This window comes from Scylla paramamosain, chromosome 24 (genome assembly GCF_035594125.1).
Source record: "Scylla paramamosain isolate STU-SP2022 chromosome 24, ASM3559412v1, whole genome shotgun sequence".
NCBI lineage: Eukaryota > Metazoa > Arthropoda > Malacostraca > Decapoda > Portunidae > Scylla > Scylla paramamosain.
The window spans coordinates 2,347,501-2,366,993 of record NC_087174.1 but is presented as its reverse complement, the minus strand read 5'-3'; the positions used below and the strand labels follow the sequence as shown (position 1 = coordinate 2,366,993).

Genomic DNA, 19,493 nt, shown 5'->3' with positions numbered 1-19,493 from the left:
CTGCTTGTTTATTTGTTTATTCTAATTGTGGGATCTCTCTCTCTCTCTCTCTCTCTCTCTCTCTCTCTCTCTCTCTCTCTCTCTCTCTCTCTCTCTCTCTCTCTCTCTCTCTCTCTCTCTCTCTCTCTCTCTCTCTCTCTCTCTCTCTCTCTCTCACACACACACACACACACACACACACACACACACACACACACACACACACACACACACACACACACACACACACACACATACAGAGGCCATTAGTGAAGAAAATAATTGAATTCTAGAAAGAAAGAAATGCAATTCACGCCACGATTAATTCAACACTTCGTCTTATTTATAAAAGATATCAAAGAATAATTACGATGGAAATTCTATTACCACACCAGGAATTTAGTCAATTAATATTTACGTAAGAGGAATTAGATGGATGATGAATATTTGCTTACCACGTTCTCTCACTTCCTCTCTCTTTCTCTCTCTCTCTCGTTCACTTTCCAGGATAAAACTGCAATAAAGATAGAACAGGTATCAAGAAAAGATGCGAGCTTACAAACTTTCCTTGATTTTCTTTGTCGTTACTTTCTTCCGAGGATTACATGAATCAGTCCACGTTAGAAGCGTAATCAGCGCTCCCGAGATTTGTACAGACGCTAAATTTTGTGCCCCTAAAATGTGGAGCTGGTGAGAAGTATGGAGGTGGAGGGTGCTTCGTGGGGCAATCCATTTCATTACGAGGGAGTGAGTGAGTGAGGGGGGCGGGCAGAGAGAGAGAGAGAGAGAGAGAGAGAGAGAGAGAGAGAGAGAGAGAGAGAGAGAGAGAGAGAGAGAGAGATGGGAAGGAAGAATGAGGGTGGAAAGGAGGGCAGGAAGGGAGGGAGTGAAAGTAGTAAAGAGCAGAGTGAGGTAAGAAGGTAAGAGTGGAAAGAATATCGTATATCAAGGATTGCGGGAGAACTACGAGGAGGAGGAAAGAGCAGGAGGAGGAGACGGTGAGAAGTTGGAGGGATGGGAAGAAGGGGAAGGAGGAAAAAGAGGAGAATGAAGTTAGAAAATCCGTGCAGGGCCTAATGACAGAGTAGGATGCTTCGGGAAGGGCATGGAGGGGTGAGGAAGACGGAGGAAGTGCACGGGAAGAGGGGAAGGAGGGTAATAACAACCAATTTAAGGATAATGTGGATGAAGACGAGGGAGAACAAAGAGGGGGACGAAGGGAAATGGAAGGTTGATAATTCAGATGGCGATTATGTAGAGCAGGGGTTCCGAACTGGGGTACATGTGGCCCCTGGGGTACTGGTAAGGGTTTGCGGGGAGCGGGAGGGGGGATGGTGCAGCAGTCACGTTTAAAGCGAGATCGTGGAATAAGGCTAATATCAATACTTTTTTTTGGAAACCTTTTCGTCAGCGTGTGTCTGTGCACTGGGAAGACCTGCCGCTCACAGAAAGTGGACAAAAAAATCATTTCATAATAACGTTACCAAGAAAAGAGACTGGTAGATGTGAGACATAAGGCCAATCTAGTAATTTTCGAGGTGTCGTAATGCACCAGTATGGGAGGGTGTTTCCATTCTAATACCACATCATGACGGGAATACCTTTCTGAAGTTTAATTTTTCAACCGCAAGTTTACTCGCTTCCTACAGTGAACCAGAAATGTAATAACTTTGTAATAAAATTCAGCGGCGTTTCACAACGACAATAAACCGGTGCTATTATAAACATGACTTGAATATACAGTATGATCATAGTTGTGATGCTAAACCTTTTATATTATATCCCTTGTTACAACACAGCACACATACCACCACCACCACCACCACTCACATCAATAACAACAACAACAACAACAGTTCAGTCTTCGGCGCCCTTACAGATCCATCACTGGTTAGTTCTAGGAAGGAATTACACTCTCGCTCGAGCTCGGGAAACCTGGAGGAAGACGCATCGATCTCCCATCAGTAAAACACCACCTAGGGCTGAGCAATAACAGGTGCGGCCACTACGCGCTGCTTCCTTACAAGGGTTGTAAAGGTGAAATGTTGCCAGTACACGTCCGCTAAAACTAACTGTATCTTCACTCGCTCATGCTAATTTCAGAGCAGCATGATGACACACTGAAGCCTTGTATGATTATTATTGTGTATGTCCTTGGAATATATATTTGTATGACCTTGTAGGGATTTCACCACTGGGGAAATACTAATTCCGTGACGAGAAACGGATATATGATTGCTGTTATGTAGCGCTGGTGTTACATGAGACAAACACTGAACATCAAACTGAAGAACCGTTAGGGGGACGTCAAAGTAAGAGGGAGCAGGATGGCCGTGTGAAAAGCGTCTTAGAAAGATTACAACTCGCACCAGTGATGATGAAGGCACGGGGTAGTGGTGAGAGAGGCTAAAAATAACGCTAAGCTGAAGGCACGAGCAGCGGCACAGAGACAGAAAGAGGCAAGGTAACGCCTGCGATAATTGACAAGAGTGACGAGCGGGATTAAAGAGTCGCACTTGAGCCTTTACCTTACGCATGCGTCAAATGTCACCTTGATAGAAACGAAAGAGACGAGTAATGACGTCCCCGCTGCCCCCGCCGCCTGCGCAATCCACGCCCCCGCCGCCCACTCCACTTACGTCCCTCACCAGGTAATGATATACCTGGCTACTGCCCCTCCTATGACACAGTGCACAGCTAACGACACGCATATACACCGTCACACACACACACACACACACACACACACACACACACACACACACACACACACACACACACACACACACACACACACACACACACACACACACACACACACACTAATCGAAGCATATTATTTCACACACGCATGATGTATCCTCAGTGGTGATGACGTGATGGTGCACTAAGGCGATGCACCATCAAAGAGAGAGAGAGAGAGAGAGAGAGAGAGAGAGAGAGAGAGAGAGAGAGAGAGAGAGAGAGAGAGAGAGAGAGGGGAAAAAAAAGAGCTCATCAGTTGAAGCGACACAGAGAGGTAGCCGGCGGAACATACCTTCTCTTGGCTGTCAGGTGTTCCTTTTTAGACAGCACGGGCAGCTGTTCCTTCCCTGGCAGCACTCCTTCCCTCCATCACTCCTTCTCCCTTTATTATCCTTCCTCTTTTCCTTTTTTCTTTTTTTACCTTCATTCTTTCTCCCTTTCTCGTCCTTCTTGCCCTGGGTCTCTCTCTCTCTCTCTCTCTCTCTCTCTCTCTCTCTCTCTCTCTCTCTCTCTCTCTCTCTCTCTCTCTCTCTCTCTCTCTCTCGTTTTCATCGCCATCCGTGCTCCCTCAGGCCTGACAGGTTGTGGCCACAATGCTTTTAGTCTTTTAGAAAGTATCTCAGCAAATTACAAGTAGTAGGCGGGGCGTGACCAGGTATCCGGGGCGGTGTTTATGAGAGAGAGAGAGAGAGAGAGAGAGAGAGAGAGAGAGAGAGAGAGAGAGAGAGAGAGAGAGAGAGAGAGAGAGGGTACTGAATGAAAAAAAATAAAAAATGGAGGTATAAATGAGACGGTGACAAGAATAAAAAGATAAGACAAAATTAATTGAACCAGACAAAAGTAGAAGGCGATGGGCAGAAGTAAATACGTGTTCATTCCTCACACTCTCTTCACTTCACTCCACGCCAGGCAGCAAAGGATTCCAGTCTGCAGGAGCCACAACGCAGGATCAAAAACAGGAAAACCACTTCACAGAGTCGAGTTGTACTGGGGAAAATCGGCACACAACATCCTTACTGCGCTCCATTCACCCAGAACAGACGCCAGAGGACAACAAAAAGGAGGGAGAAGGAGAAAACATGTCTATGCATCATTAAATTCTTGTCTTCCCTGCCGCCTGTCTTGGTGGTATTGCCGCCTGACTGCCGAACACAGCAGCATGTGTGGCTTGTGATGAAACGATAATGCGAGTCAGTAATTCATTGGCGTTGTCTTTGGAATGTTTTTGTATTGCATAGCTGCTTTTATTGCCGGTTTTACTGGAAATCAATGTATAACGAGCCAAAAGTTCGATAGATTTTGTAAGTTGGAAGATACGCCTAGCACATTTCATCTCATTTCGTCTTCTGATTTGATGAATAGAGTTAAATTATTCCGTCGTCTTCAATATGTCACCGTGTCACGAGTACTGGTCATCTAAAGGTCACTGTAAAGCTAAGTACAGCCCGGCAGCTTTCAAAATTAGAAGAGATCACCAAGGAGTCGGAATAAGTGAAGAGTACAGGAGACCCGTCAGGACTGCGGTAAGATAAAAAGGAACATCGGAGGCGGGCACACAGCGGACGCCCCAGGATATGTACCTGCTGTTTATTTTTGCTCAGCGCAGCTCGGATGACTTACAGCAGTATACCATCTTTACGGGGCCACTGCCACCCTCTCGTAAAACTACTGGTGCGCCGGTTGGCTGGCTGCGTAAAATACATGGCCACTTGGTTCACCGACGGGGCTTTAAGCGTCCGAGGATGGCTGGGTGACTGACGGCTGGCTGAGGCACATTCTCCATTACGAGGAGGCAGGGAGAGGAGGCTGGCGGGACTCTGAGCCGCGACACATGATGCTAAGTGTGTGAACTTCTAAAGCCTATCAGATTACGGAAAAGACGTCCACAGGGAAAAAAGAGTGAATTTCACCTCACGTATTATGATTTAGTTCAGGGAAGTAACACACACACACACACACACACACACACACACACACACACACACACACACACACACACACACACACACACACACACACACACACACACACACACACACACACACACACACACACACACACACACACACACACTCTCTCTCTCTCTCTCTCTCTCTCTCTCTCTCTCTCTCTCTCTCTCTCTCTCCCAGGGTAATGTGCTGTGAAAGGTGACAAACACTATTCCTGCGGTGGTCTCCTCAGGCTGAAACATAGCGAGTGTGGGTCCTCAGGGGGACGCGAGCATGACGAGTTATCCCGGAAGTAGTAAAGCACACCGTTAACATTAAAGTGCAGTTATCCTCGCACGACATACAGTCTGTCAAAACTGGCAGCATAACGCAGACCAGGCAAAGAAAAATAGAGCCAGAATTCCTATTGATCTGCAGTGCAAGTGTTAATAAACCTTGAAATAGATATATGAACCAAATGTTCCGTGACGAACACGCGCGGCGGTGCTGACGCATTGATATAGCACAAATTGTTCAGCGCAGGCGGGCAGCTGCGACACAGGCAAATGTGAGAAGGAGGACCGTGCTCCGTGCCGAATGAAACCCAAGGCTATTGTATAAAGCTGCGTGTCCTTCCTCTGCGGCGGCTCACGGGAAGGAGACAGAACGAAGGAAGTGGGCCGTAACGCCGCTGTTCTGAGAGCACGACCATTAACCCTCCCGGCGTGTACGGACGTGGCGGGAGTTCTTGGGTCAAGTCTCGTGTTAAAGTCTTTTCAACGCCATAAACTCTGATGGCCTTGAAGCAGCGCTAGCAGAACGTACCGCGCCGCTCACTCTTCAACTGTCTTGCGGGCTGACGGAGGGAAATACTGCCTCAGTGGTGCATCATATTACCTTGACTGATATTCTTAGGTATCTTTTCTTCGTGCACCACAAAGAAGTTAACATTGGCCTCCCCTTATATAGAGTAATGATGGGGCGGGGCAGGCGTGTTGGGTACACTATGATGGGGGGGCCTGATATTGGCTTGCTGGGCAGGTGTTGCTGGGGCCAAGTTGGGTCGGGATGAGCTGGATAGGGTAATGCAGGGGAGGGTAGATGGATGAATGGTAATGAAGGAGTAGGAGTTGTTAATATTTTCTTTCCATCTTGTTGATCTTTATATATTTTTTCTCATTCCTCTATTTCCTCTTTCACCGCCGTTATTCCCATCGTCAGGGTCTGGTGCCTTCCACACGTCTCCACGTCTGTTTGTCCATTACATTCTCCTCGCCGCTCTTGTTGCCCTCGTTCTCTGCATCCACCTCATCTTACATCTTATTCTCTGTCTTCCTCTTGATACCGTTCCCTCCACCAGTGCTCTCCCGGCTCTAACATGACCTTCTCTCCTTACCGCCTCGTCATATTATCTCGGCCTCTCTCTCACCACCACCTTACTGATGCACTCCACTCCTGGCGTTCTTCTCACCTCCTTTCTCAGGTGTTCCTTTGTCCACCACAACATTCTTATTTCCATTCGTTGCGCGTTTCTCTGTCTTAATGGCTACGCCCTTCCATATACTATGTGGTCTTACCTTCAGGAATGTATTAAACTCAAAGTAAGTTGGGAGGGGCAAGTTTAGGAACAAAATAGGCATGGGTGGGTTAGGCGGAGCTGGCTAGGGCTCAAGAAGGGGTTGTGATGAGGCGGGTGGGGCTGCTTGGGATACAATAACACAAAGGGGGTGAAGGTGGAGCTGGACGCGGCTCGGGTGTAAATTAGTAAGGGATGGGAAGTCTGGCTCAAGGTGCGGAGTAGATCACGGCGAGGCGCACAGAGCTTCACTGTGGCAAAAAGGGACGGCAGGACTGGATGGAGCGTCTGGCGTGTTGGTGTGCTGGGACCGACTTGCTTGAATGCGGAGTGGGTGATGGTGGGCTGCACGAGGCCAGTTGGGTACAGCGGTGGGGATGGACTGGGGGGAATGGGCGAGACTGGCTAGGGTACATAACTTGACAGTGACTCGCACCTCGGAGATGGGTGTGGAAGGCCAACATTGACTTGGTTTGCGTGCAGATAACACTGACCTTGTGTTTTCCAGAACATCTTTGACTCGTGAATAATAAATTACCTTCGAGCGCTGGATATCTATAAACCTGAGGGCTAAAAAAGCTGAGTCTCTTTACCCTTTGTGTTTCCGCTCTGCCACTCTATCAGCCTTGACGTATCGCACCATATTTTTTTTCACGGCTTCTTCAGAGTCCGGGTGTCACGGAATGCAGAATGACAAACTCTTCACCTTATGATCATTAAACATTATTGAAAGACTTTGCTTTACGAAATTTGTATACGTTTACTAAAGTTGCCGAGAAAGGAATAACAAAAGAAACTTGAGACTTGACATCCCCTAAGCCACGCTGTTTGCTGCTCCAAAAGCCTTCAGCTAATTTCGTCCAAGGAAACTTATCTTGCCTCAGGATAACTTACGAGATATCTGATAATCTTCTTTCCTTCTTTCTTTGTGTCGCATTCTCTCTTGATGCTTAATTTGTTAAAAAGCTTTTCGTGTCATTCCTTGCTGTGAGATTGTCATTTCGTCCCAAAAATGTCCACAATATTTCCTTTCTCACATTGGTTTTCCCTTTTTCCAGCTGAAGATAATAATTCTGCTGTGTGACGGGACCGCTGCAGCAATTCCACCTCCAAGCGTCTCTTTTTTTGAGTCCCTTCTATTTACTAGGCTGTCTTTGAGTCTTATCTCCCCCTTACCTTGAATACCCCTCTCCTTATCGCCTGTGTCTCCTAACTCCTCCTCTAGCACTCCCTGTTCCCTCCTCTCTTGCATGAACATAGTATAATACGGGCGTCCGTTAAGAACACTGAATTCCACTCCTCGGGCACTGGCTGGGCGGTGCTCTAAGCCAATACCTCATTTGCATAATTCAATTATTACTACTCCGCCTCTGTGTCTGTCTGCGTGTGTCTGTCTGTCCTCCACCCTCCTCTGTCTCCATTTGTACATGTCTCTGTCTCTGCACTTCCCTGCACTTTATATTCTCTATATTAAAAATGATAAAAACATTGATAATTTGTTGCCGTAGCTTTTGCAGGATGATCCATATAATTTGAAAAAAGCTCAACATGAAAATGGAAAGCTATTAAATATTCAAATTCGAATTAGCGTGTCTATTTGAGAACACAGACAGGCAGGAAATACGCAATTTGTTTTTTTCTTTATATATATTTTCCACACTTCGTTACAAGCTGATCTATTCGCCTCGTCGTGCGCTTCTCTTCCATCCACTCCTTTTCCCTTCCTCCCTGCCAGGCGGTGAGGGCCCAGGTAGTCCCTCACTCTAGTCCCGCCAGCTCTAATTAAGCCACAATTACCTGATATTCGTGAGGTATTGTCATCAGCCGTTCTGCAGCAGTGTTTCTTAATTTTCCCTCACGGTAATGGGGAGAGTCTGCTTGACTTACACTTACAACAATTATTACTCACACGTATATTTCTACTCACCGTTCTAACTTCGTGTGTATCTACTGACACTGCTGCAGGGTGAAGATAGACCTGTTTGTGTGTACAGCAGTGTGTATCCTTGCCCTTACATTGCTTGAGGTGGTTGGTACTTGTAATTCAATATGGTGAGATATAGAGGTGTAGAATTATTCACATACGTTCATTTCTAATCACCTTCCCTGCTGCTCCCCTTACCTGCTAGTTACAGATTCTTTTGTTCTTTGAGCGCTTTGTACTCTGCACAATACTTGACGTTAGTGATCCTCTGATAAAATATGATACAGAGGTTTTATAATTATTCACATACACACACATCCGGTCGCCTCCTTCTTGCCTAATGGCATTGTTGCAAGGTTAATACAAAGCTTGTTGTTGATATAACACTTTGTTCTTTTGTGTGCACATTACTTGATACTGGCGATACTTTAATGCAATATGATATCGGAGTATACACAGAGGCGTTGCGGTGAAGGCGAACTGTTATTATAATGAATTGGTTTCCCATCCAATCCACGCCTCGTCACATGACTCAACAAATCAGCATTCTCATCTTCACTGTTTCAGAAACGACAAATAGGTTTGAATCAATTGGCTTACGTGGATTTCAATTTCTAGTGAAACACGTTTGTTAATCAACCCATCACTGGTGGATAATCGCATTTGTTAACTCTGAGTAAAGAATTGCTCTGCCGATGACTAGCAAACATTTCGCCAGGTACAGCTATTCAACATGCCTATTTACCTGCTTGCTAAATGAATCTGGAATATGAAACAGAATATTGCAAGTCAAGTATAGCAAATGTGTGGGTGGCAGTGGGGGAGGTGGGTGTCGTCCGGAGGGGAACGTCCGCGCTCGTGTGTGTGTGTGTGTGTGTGTGTGTGTGTGTGTGTGTGTGTGTGTGTGTGTGCAAGGGGAAAGCAGGTGGGAAAGGTGGGAGTGTCAGGGAGGAAAGGCAAGAAAAGGCCACGTGTCAGGGAGGGGAGTGACGTGCATCAGGGAATGCTGTGTGGAGTGAGAGTATTTCTGGAAGGGAAAGTGCGCCTCATTTAATTAATTCTCACAACAAATACCTCATTTTATTAGCAGTGAAGAAAGACAAACATAAAAGAAAAATAAACTGTTTTTCTCCTTCTTCATCTTCATTTTCATCATCATCATCATCATCATCATCATCATCATCATCATCATCATCATTTTTCTAATTTTTTCTCCTTTCTCTATCTGTCCTCCTCCTCCTCCTCCTACTAGGCTTCTTCCTCCGCCTCCTCCTCCTAGGCTTCCTCTTCCTCCGCTTCCTTTCTTCCTCCCTCTCTTCTACCATGATTCTTTCTTTCTTTCTTTCTTTGTTTCTTTCTTTCCTCATTCATCCTCGTCGTCGTTGTGGTCCTCGTCTCAGCAGTACAAGTAGAAGTGCTTTGTATACAATTAATTCTTTACCGTCTCTTAGTACACACCCAGACACGCCACCACCATTCAGAAGTAGCCACACAAGAGCGGTGAGTCCTTTGCATACAGCTCGCCATTCAATTTTCTTTTTTCCCTGAGCCCTCGTGCACGCCTCACTCGCCACTCCCTCGAGCTGGCGGATTTTCATCACACCTCACACCCTCTTCCTCATCTGTCTTTTTATCCTGACTACTTTCCCTGTCATAACCAGACACGCACTCATTCGTTTTCCCCATATGGCGTATCTTTCCCTGTCTATGTATTTGTTGTGCTGTCTGTCTGCCTGTAGGTCTCTCTCTCTCTCTCTCTCTGTCACTGGATACAACATAAGGAGCATTACAGTTACACACGAAACGTCACTGACAGATACATAGATTCCTTTAACTAGCAAGCCTTGAGCACGTACTCTTGCCAATACATGTGGATATAAAAATGGTCATGGAACGCACACCATACATCAGACTGGGGAGGGAAAGGTAGGCAAAGGTCGGCCAGACGCTGCTTTTAACTTATTGGGGAAGGAAGTCTGAGGCAAGGGAGGCGGAGCTCATGTTTGGGGATTTGGTCGCGGCCTTGAGGTGTGCGTCTGAGCGGAGGATGATGGGACGTTAGATATTGAAGGCTGGGAATATCACCCCTACCTCATAAGTCACTCCTCTTTAATAACTTTTCTGATCTCTGGTATAATCGTTGCCAGAAGTCGAGCTATATTCGTACCCATTTCCATAGTTGCTGTTTTTTTTCTTACGTGTTAGAGAGATCAGCCTAGGGGAAAATAGATAAGTAGAATCGAATAGAATAGAATAAAATGAAATAAAGAACAGTCTCCCACTCACAATGACGTTCTCTTTCTACGTAAAAAAAGGGAGAAAAAAATAAATAGGAGGGGAAAAGCTGAGATGGATGAGCAATTTAGTTAAGTTTGTTTTCTACTTGATTTTACGTCCTCTGATTCGCTGTCAGTCTATCAATTATCTGGCTTCTTAAGGAGGTTGCCACTACTCAAGAGAACGTAAGATTGATGGAAAACGCTAAACACTCCATTAGTGAACGTGCGTGTTACATGATTCCTGACCATGACGGTACGTTCGTTTCTGCTTCAAGTATTTGTTTGTGTATCATTAGAGCAAAAAAAAAAAAAATCAGTCAATCAATCAATCAATAAAATAAAAAATAAATAATAATGATACACGATTTGAACAAGACCGCACTGTATAATCTGCTGTCCGTGGTTGTTGATGCATAGGGAGTGTTTCTTGATTCACACACACACACACACACACACACACACACACACACACACACACACACACACACACACACACACACACACACACACACACACACACACACACACACACACACACACACACACACACACACTAACCCAAAGTTTCTCCTCCGGTACACAATCTTCTTTTAGCCACAAATTTACCTATCGCGGTCTTCCTTTCGTCTCTCTACCTCACGATCAACACAGACACATCAAAGACGCCCAATATAGGGTCTCCTTCCGCACCGTAACACGGCAGGCTCAGCCACGCCTAAACGGAATTTCTGAGGACATCACAAACTTCAAAGGCATTCTCAAAACTGCAAATATGACGGTGAAGTCTTCGCTCTTAAAATCACAATGTTTATGATGCAAAAACGTAATTGGATCTTGCGTAGAGTTTTGTCTTCATTGATGCATTAACAGAAGAGGAGTAGTAGTAGGAAGGGGAAGAGGAGGAGGAGGAGGAGGAGGAGGAAGGGGAGAAAGAGGGGGAGGATAGGACATTACTAGATGAAGCTAATGTGTAGTTCCTTGCTTGGCCAGAAACATAACAGCTATTGACACGATGAAGTATGCAAGGAGAGTTCAGGTGGCATGACGTCGATATTCTCTCTCTCTCTCTCTCTCTCTCTCTCTCTCTCTCTCTCTCTCTCTCTCTCTCTCTCTCTCTCTCTCTCTCTCTCTCTCTCTCTCTCTCTCTCTCTCTCCTCCTAACTTCATTAGCTTCTCTTCTGAAGGATATTGACAACATTAAAAATGCACAGACTGTTTTGAAGTATGTAGACGTCATCATTTCTCTCTCTCTCTCTCTCTCTCTCTCTCTCTCTCTCTCTCTCTCTCTCTCTCTCTCTCTCTCTCTCTCTCTCTCTCTCTCTCTCTCTCTCTCTTGCAAACATCTACACACGTGAACCATAAAAACTTCCCGAGACGTAAACAATCACATCCTATAAGTAAGATTCATATATTCGTCCTGAACAAACAAGTGCATAAAGGTACCTGTATTTTTCTCTCCAGCACCGCCACAGAAACACAAGCACGACATACTCATGCACTCCCCCCTCCCTCCCGCCTCCCACGCACCTTCCAACCCTGCCAGCGTCACCCCCTTCCCTCCTTCACTCACAGCACACGCAGACACACATACATACACATAACCCTCTTCTACATTATTGATTCTCCCACAGGTCGACAAAGTCCTAATGGAGACGAAGTGTTCTCCGTTACCAGCCAGTAATAAGGTACATTTCGAACGTTCTCCAGCACGTAGCTACGCCTGCATGACAGTCTGTTGGGTTCTGTCTCCCTCACCTTGTCCTGTTTAGCCGCCTTCTCCTCCTCCTCCTCTCGTGTTTTACTTGCACGCTCTTCTCTCCCCTTGCGTGCGTTCGGTGTCTGAGTCTCTCTCTCTCTCTCTCTCTCTCTCTCTCTCTCTCTCTCTCTCTCTCTCTCTCTCTCTCTCTCTCTCTCTCTCTCTCTCTCTGTCTCTGTCTGTGTCTGTCTCGGTGTATTAATGTCTCCGTGTTCAAATGTTTTACTGTCCCCACTATAATCTTCATTTTTTTTCTGGTGCTCTTCATAGCTTTCTTTTTGCGGTTTTCTTGCCCCGCGCTTACACTTTTCCTCTAATGTGTTTTTCTCCTTTCTTTGTGCTTCCATTACACTGCTTTCATCTTCTGTTCGTGAGTTCTTTTCCACTGTTTATGTGTGTGTTTGTCTCTCTGTGTCTCTGTCTCTCTGTCTCTCTGTCTCCTCCGCGCCTTGTCTTCTGCTTGTCTTCATTTCTCCCTCCCTCTTAATATTCCAGAGATTCAGCTTCCCCCTTCGTTATTATCTGTATATTTATTCATGTTGCCTTTCCGTTCCTCTGTACTTTCCCTCTCTCTCTCTCTCTCTCTCTCTCTCTCGCCCTTTCTCTCTTCCTCTCTCTTTCTCTCCTGCACGAACCCTCCACACTCTTTTCTCTCTCTCTCTCTCTCTCTCTCTCTCTCTCTCTCTCTCCCAAGCTCACCTCCTTTTTTATGTCTCCCGTTCCTCTTCTCTCCCTCCTTCCTCTTTTCCTTTTTCTTTATACCTTGCCTTTCCTCCTTCCGCCAACTGTTCTTTTTACTTTTTTTTTTTTTTTTTATTATTTCTTTACGCGACTCCCTGCAGCCCCATTCCGCCTCCCCCACCCATCATGCTCCGCGCCCTGTCTGGTGTTTGCTGCTGCTGGTCCTCACCCCCTTTATATTTCTGCACTTTTATCTACGTCAGCGTTATGTATTTGTTTGTAGTATATCTCCCCTCTTTGATATACACGCACGTTTTCCTGATGCATCAATTTAGTGTGTAACTATTATTTTGTACTACGTCTTTCCATACTTGAACTGAATTGGCTTAGGTTGTAATACTATCTTGGGTTTACAGTTTCCTGGGTATATATATTATGTGTTTTTTTTTTTTTTGTCTTCTTTCCTTAATTTTTCTTATTCTTTTTTTGGGTTCTTAAAGTATTGGATAAAAATAATTGGGTTTTGTTTTGGGGAAGATGTGGAAATAGTGTTTTTTTTTGGAGACTTTAGGGTTAGGTGCGTGTGTGTGTGTGTGTGTGTGTGTGTGTGTGTGTGTGTGTGTGTGTGTGTGTGTGTGTGTGTGTGTGTGTGTGTGTGTATGTGTGTGTGTGTGGGTGTTTTCATTAAATATAAAAGCGGCTTGATACTCGTTACCCACCTACCTGGATATATTGTAATATTCCATCAATATTTACAACAAATCTACATAAAAACATAAATACAGACAAACAGACAAACAGGCAGACACAAACATATCGTTACACACGCACATACACACACGCACACCCACACCCACTCACACAAATAACCCCAACTCATGCACACAATTCCCCCGACCTCCACGCAGACACACGCACACATAAACACACGGAAACATGCCCTTGAAAAAATAGCAACACGCCCATACAGACAGGGCTGAATAATAAGTAGGATGCGGTTAGTTTCCCTGGGAAGGAGCCGCCTGCTGTCCCGACCGAGCCTCAAAAAATGTGCTTAATTAGGAAGGCGGCGGCTACATCTGCTGTATACTTGGTGGAATATTTTGCGTCAAGCCACTTCTTTTCCCTGCCAGTTTGTAAGATTGAGTTGTGGTCCTCGCTGAATTTTTTTTTTACTGTGCATTCATTCGTATTTTTCTTCGCGTTCTCGTTCTCCCATTCTTTGCGTTTCTATTAATTTTTGTGTTAAGTATTTCCCTTTCTATGTCTGTTTGACCATCTCTGTTTTTCTGTTTGTCTGTCTGCTTCTTTCTATCTGTCTGTTTGTTGTTGCCGCTCTCTCTCTCTCTCTCTCTCTCTCTCTCTCTCTCTCTCTCTCTCTCTCTCTCTCTCTCTCTCTCTCTCTCTCTCTCTCTCTCTCTCTCTCTCTCTCTCTCTCTCTCTCTCTCTCTCTCTCTCTCTCTCTCTCTCTGATCTTTGTAGATAGAGAAATTGAAGCTGAAAACTCTTTCGCGTATGGTGTGTATGTGTGTGTGTGTATGTGTGTGTGTGTGTGTGTGTGTGTGTGTGTGTGTGTGTGTGTGTGTGTGTGCGTGTGCGAGTGTACGTGTTTATACTGCAGGATGTGTATTAAGAGCACCCCATGAGTCAGAATTGTTTAATATTAAAAGAAAAAAATATTGCTTCACATTTTCATGTATAAATTATGCGTCTGGGAGTCTTATCTTCCATATGATAATAAGTTCTGTTTTCAAACGAGGAAAGTCAACAGTCTCTTTATTTGTGCTGAGTCAGAATTCTTTTGTTGCCTTTACTAAAATCATCAGGATAGGCTCCCTTCACCCCCACACCCTTTCTCTCTCTCTCTCTCTCTCTCTCTCTCTCTCTCTCTCTCTCTCTCTCTCTCTCTCTCTCTCTCTCTCTCTCTCTCTCTCTCTCTCTCTCTCTCTCTCTCTCTCTCTCTCTCTCTCTCTCTCTCTCTAGATATCATTCTTATTAGAGTTGCACCGTCACTCAAAGCCCGCGGCCGCCACAACCCTTTGGCAAGTGTGGAAAGGGAGCAAAGCGCGCCTTGCTTCACTGAAATTAGAGCAAAGAGTGGCGCTGTGTAAGTAGTGAGACCATGGAGCATTTTAAAACACCGCTTTGGCGAATGCCTTTGGGTATGCCTAATTAAGCAACGCGCCAGGCAGGACAAGGCAGAAGAAGCGAGGTGATAGTGCTGCTTAATAGTCGACTGGAACACGTTTGCAGACAGGAACGTCGTCTTAATGTGTGTGTGTGTGTGTGTGTGTGTGTGTGTGTGTGTGTGTGTGTGTGTGTGTGTGTGTGTGTGTGTGTGTGTGTGTCTGGGGCTCGAGGGAGGAGGAGTGAGGTAGAAAGGACTAAAATCACAAAGGTTCCGCAACTCCTATCCGGGTTATTATCATTCTCATGTACACTATATAATGTTGCTTGTTTTTATCGCCGTTGTTAATTGTAACTTCCATGAAGATATGAACTCGAAGAAAAGGACTGGTAAAATCAGATAAAGTTTAAAGAATAGCGAGCAGTGCTTTTAGTAAACGCACAATTCCGCCATTTGTTTCCTTCAGGCAACACGGAACATAGTACAAAATAGCAAGGAATATTGATTTTATGATTTGCGGGTAATTTTCAAGCAGTTCGGCCATGAAAAAGTGATAGGACTCGGAACGGGCGTGGCATGTGCACCAGTCCCTCATTGCTAGATACCATCACCTTCCTGGGAAACCGTAACATATCTAATCACAAAGCAAGTACAGCCCGCGACGCCGTGGATTGTCTAGAGGAGAGTTTTGTGCCACAACCTGATTATAGGTTTTGGGTTCAGCCGCTAAGTAATGAGGGAGTTTGTCCTTATAAAGACGTTGTGGGGGAGAGGACCATGGACCCGTTCCCTGAGACTCCAGGCGGTAGTTTGGGTCATCGTCAGGCCGTGTCAGGTGAGGGCTCGTACATTTGGCTCGTCTCTCTCTCTCTCTCTCTCTCTCTCTCTCCTCTCTCTCTCTCTCCTCTCTCTCTCCTCTTCTCTCTCTCTCTCTCTCTCTCTCTCTCTCTCTCTCTCTCTCTCATGCACGTTCCGAGTTGAAATTTATTCTATTTGAAAGGAAAACGCACAGAGAAATTAATGAAATTAAGTTCACTTTGGCGACCTTATGGGAAAAAATATCCGATTTCCTGGAGGCATTTCGACACGCTTATATCTTTTTATTAACTGTTTATATATTTGAACACACAATTGTTTCGGTCACATTATTTCCGAATATTACCCGCTTGTGTGTGTGTGTATGTGTGTGTGTGTGTGTGTGTTTGCGAGAGGGAAAGGAGATGGTTGGAACGGGGTATCTTAAGACAAGGTTGACATTTAGAAGGGACGGAGAAGAGGAGGAGGAGGAGGAAAGAGGCTGGATGGTCAGGCTGGAAGGGGAGTGGGCAAGTGGTGGGGGCGAGTAAGGGCGTGTGAAGACTGAATGAGGGGACAGGAGGGAAGGAAGGGAAGAAGAAGGGAATGGACCGGGATGTAAAGGTCGGGTCTGAGATAATTTAAGTTCCATAACTATTTCCAGCCCCAAGATTGAGGGGAGCTGGGAGAAAGAAAGAAAGGTAGACATACTGGTGGGAAGAAAACTAAGGAAGGAACAGGAACAGGGAGAAAGCTGTCTGAATGTTCATACTCTGGGTTATATAAAAAAGCTAAAGACAAAGAAGGAAGATGGATAGTTAAAAGTATACTAGTTTCGTGACTCTCAGGAATACGAGGGCTGATGTAATAGGGAATTGTGCAGCAGTAGTGGTGGTGGTGGTGGTCATTTGAGGCGTGGGTGTGTGAGATGACGGTAGCAGCAGTGGCGGCAGGGGTGATGGTGGTGTAATGAGCGAGGTGGTGGAAGTGGTGAGAGCGGTGATGGGCGGCGGCAATGAGGTGGTAATAGGGAGGGACAGTGCCGGCAGGAGGGGAGATGGTGTAAGCATAAGCACGGACGTCAATATGTATTTCCTCTATTAATAATTCATTTTAAATCAATGTCCTTTATTCTGTGAGCCTTCGTTTGGTGTTTTGTTATTATTATTATTATTATTATTATTATTATTATTATTATTATTATTATTATTATTATTATTATTATTATTATTATTATTAATACTATTATTATTATTACGACTACTGCTACCACCACTACCGCGATCATCACTTCTAGTAGACAGACAGACATGACCTAGCTAACCTAACCAAACTAAACAAACCAAACCTATACCTAACCCACCACCATTACTAGTACTAAGAGGGACAGGCATGACGCACGTAAACATTGATACAGGCGTGACGTATTTGGAATGAACAATGAAGTGGCCTGGAAAACAACTCTGCCCTCGATTAATTATAACGTAGGTGGGACTGACCGTAGCTTTCCCAGCATTCCACTGCAGGACTGATCGAGGCTACCGGACCCCACCACCACCATCACTACTATTACCACCATCACCACCTTCACCAATGTAGAAAATGGAGTCATCGTCCTTTACTTTATGTTGCAATGGGGGGGAGGGTGTGGAGTTCTGTCATCACCGCCATCATCGCCAATATCAGCAACCCAAACGCCCTTGTTGGCGTAACGCAAGAGGCTGCAATTCGGGCCCATAATTGCTGTTGCTGCCTCTTGCTTCCCTGTTCCTCTGTTCGTCTCTCAGCGTTTCTCTTATTATCTCTCTCTCTCTCTCTCTCTCTCTCTCTCTCTCTCTCTCTCTCTCTCTCTCTCTCTCTTCTCCTCTCTCTCTCTCTCTCTCTCTCTCCTCTCTCTCTCTCTCTCTCTCTCTCTCTCTCTCTCTCTCTCTCTCTCTCCATCATCCTTGTTCACTTCACAGTCCCGTCATGCCTCCTCATTCCTCCTTCCTCATCCACAAATTGCTGCGCCTGTCTCTCTCTCTCTCTCTCTCTCTCTCTCTCTCTCTCTCTCTCTCTCTCTCTCTCTCTCTCTCTCTCTCTCTCTCTCTCTCTCTCTCTTCTCTCCTCTCTCTCTCTCTCTCTCCTCTCTCTCTCTCTCTCTTCTCGTAATCAACCATTCCGCACCTCATCTTCCTCCCCAAAAATGTCGACCTCACATTTCTTTAAGTCTCAATTATTGTCCCACCTCTCTCTCTCTCTCTCTCTCTCTCTCTCTCTCTCTCTCTCTCTCTCTCTCTCTCTCCTCTCCTTCTCTCTCTCCTCTCTCTCTCTCTCTCTCCTCTCTCTCTCTCTCTCTCTCTCTCTCTCTCTCTCTCTCTCTCTCTCTCAAGATTACACAACTCTGCATTTGTGAGTATTTAAGAATTTATAGGTTTAGGAAGATAGCATCGAGAATTTAATATTATACCTTGTATTCAATTTTTCCCTTTACTTTTATGATTTTTCGGTGATAGAAACTGCAGTGTTTTCAGAGTATGTAACACTGAGGGTTCTTTCAATCTTAATGGAGTGTCTAGACAACGTATCATCATGAATTATCAATAGAAAGTTATGTTTTTTTTTTTGCCTCTTATTCAAGTTAAATGTTTAGAACTTTCAACAACTTTCGAACTTTTTTTTTTTTTTACGTGTATATCCTTTGCTTCGGGTGAGGAAAGTGCATGGTTACAATTCATTTTCTTAGATACAATGCTGTCAGAACGCTGTACGAGTATAAGCGACAGTTCTTGTGTTGTTTTCCTGTCTTAGTGCAGTACACCTGTTGCCTGTCATCTTAACCTTCCCCTCTTTAGAAAGAGCGGGAAGGGGAAGAAAGGGCAAGAGGTGGCATTTAAATCGGGCTGGAGACAAATTGAGTTAAAGGATGATAGGAAAAATACACCGAAGGACGATGAATAAATTGGATTCGTGGGGGTGATCCAAATGACTGATATTAAGAGAATTATTAAAGGGAGTTGTGATATATGAGAGAGAGAGAGAGAGAGAGAGAGAGAGAGAGAGAGAGAGAGAGAGAGAGAGAGAGAGAGAGAGAGAGAGAGAGAGAGCACATCTATACTAATTATGTGGCTGGCTCCCTGTTCCGTGGGGAATTAGCCACTGGCTCAATGCTCGGAATAGGAAAATGAAACTGATCACTACTCGAGTAGAGATGAATGAAATCGGGACGCGGGCGCCAGTGAGGGAGAGGAGGCGGAACAATTTAAGTAGGAGAAGGAAAGGAGAGAAGCAGAAGGGTGGAAGGAATTACAGGAGGGGAATGGAGAGGGAGGGATGTGCTAATATATTGGTCTCACTTGTAAGGCAGGAAGGTGGGAGGGCTGCGAGCTTCAGGAGAGGAAAGGAAGACTCGATTCTTTTTTTTTTGTATGCCATTATATCACTGCCTTGGGTGTTCAGGAATATTACACATGAACATGCGAAGGATTTACGAATGATTTGTCCGCTCAGTAACAACAAATCACTCCTCGTGGATTTAATAGTTCTCGTTATGAAATGAATACTAACTTCCCTTACGAAAAGGATAACAGTGAGCAGTCTAAACCTTACATATTCTGCGTATCGCTTGTTGCTGTCCCCCTGGCGCGGCCTCCCTGTGTGCCTCGCCTCTCCCGCACGTGGTAAGATAGGATCAGGTGTGTGCGGTCATCTCCAGGAAAGTGC

General features: G+C 45.2%; 1 protein-coding gene and 1 long non-coding RNA gene across 2 annotated transcripts in view; one reads left to right on the top strand and one right to left on the bottom strand.

The window, feature by feature from the left end:
• The window catches only part of LOC135112566 (uncharacterized), a 169,620-nt gene that overhangs the window by 59,112 nt on the left and 91,015 nt on the right, over positions 1-19,493 (top strand). Inside the window, exon 4 of the long non-coding RNA XR_010274467.1 lies at positions 12,063-12,116. This is a non-coding gene — a long non-coding RNA (uncharacterized LOC135112566). The remainder of the gene's footprint in view (positions 1-12,062; positions 12,117-19,493) is intronic.
• Positions 1-19,493, bottom strand: part of LOC135112564 (irregular chiasm C-roughest protein-like) — a 75,024-nt gene that overhangs the window by 40,737 nt on the left and 14,794 nt on the right. The gene's annotated exons all lie outside the window — the stretch shown is intronic.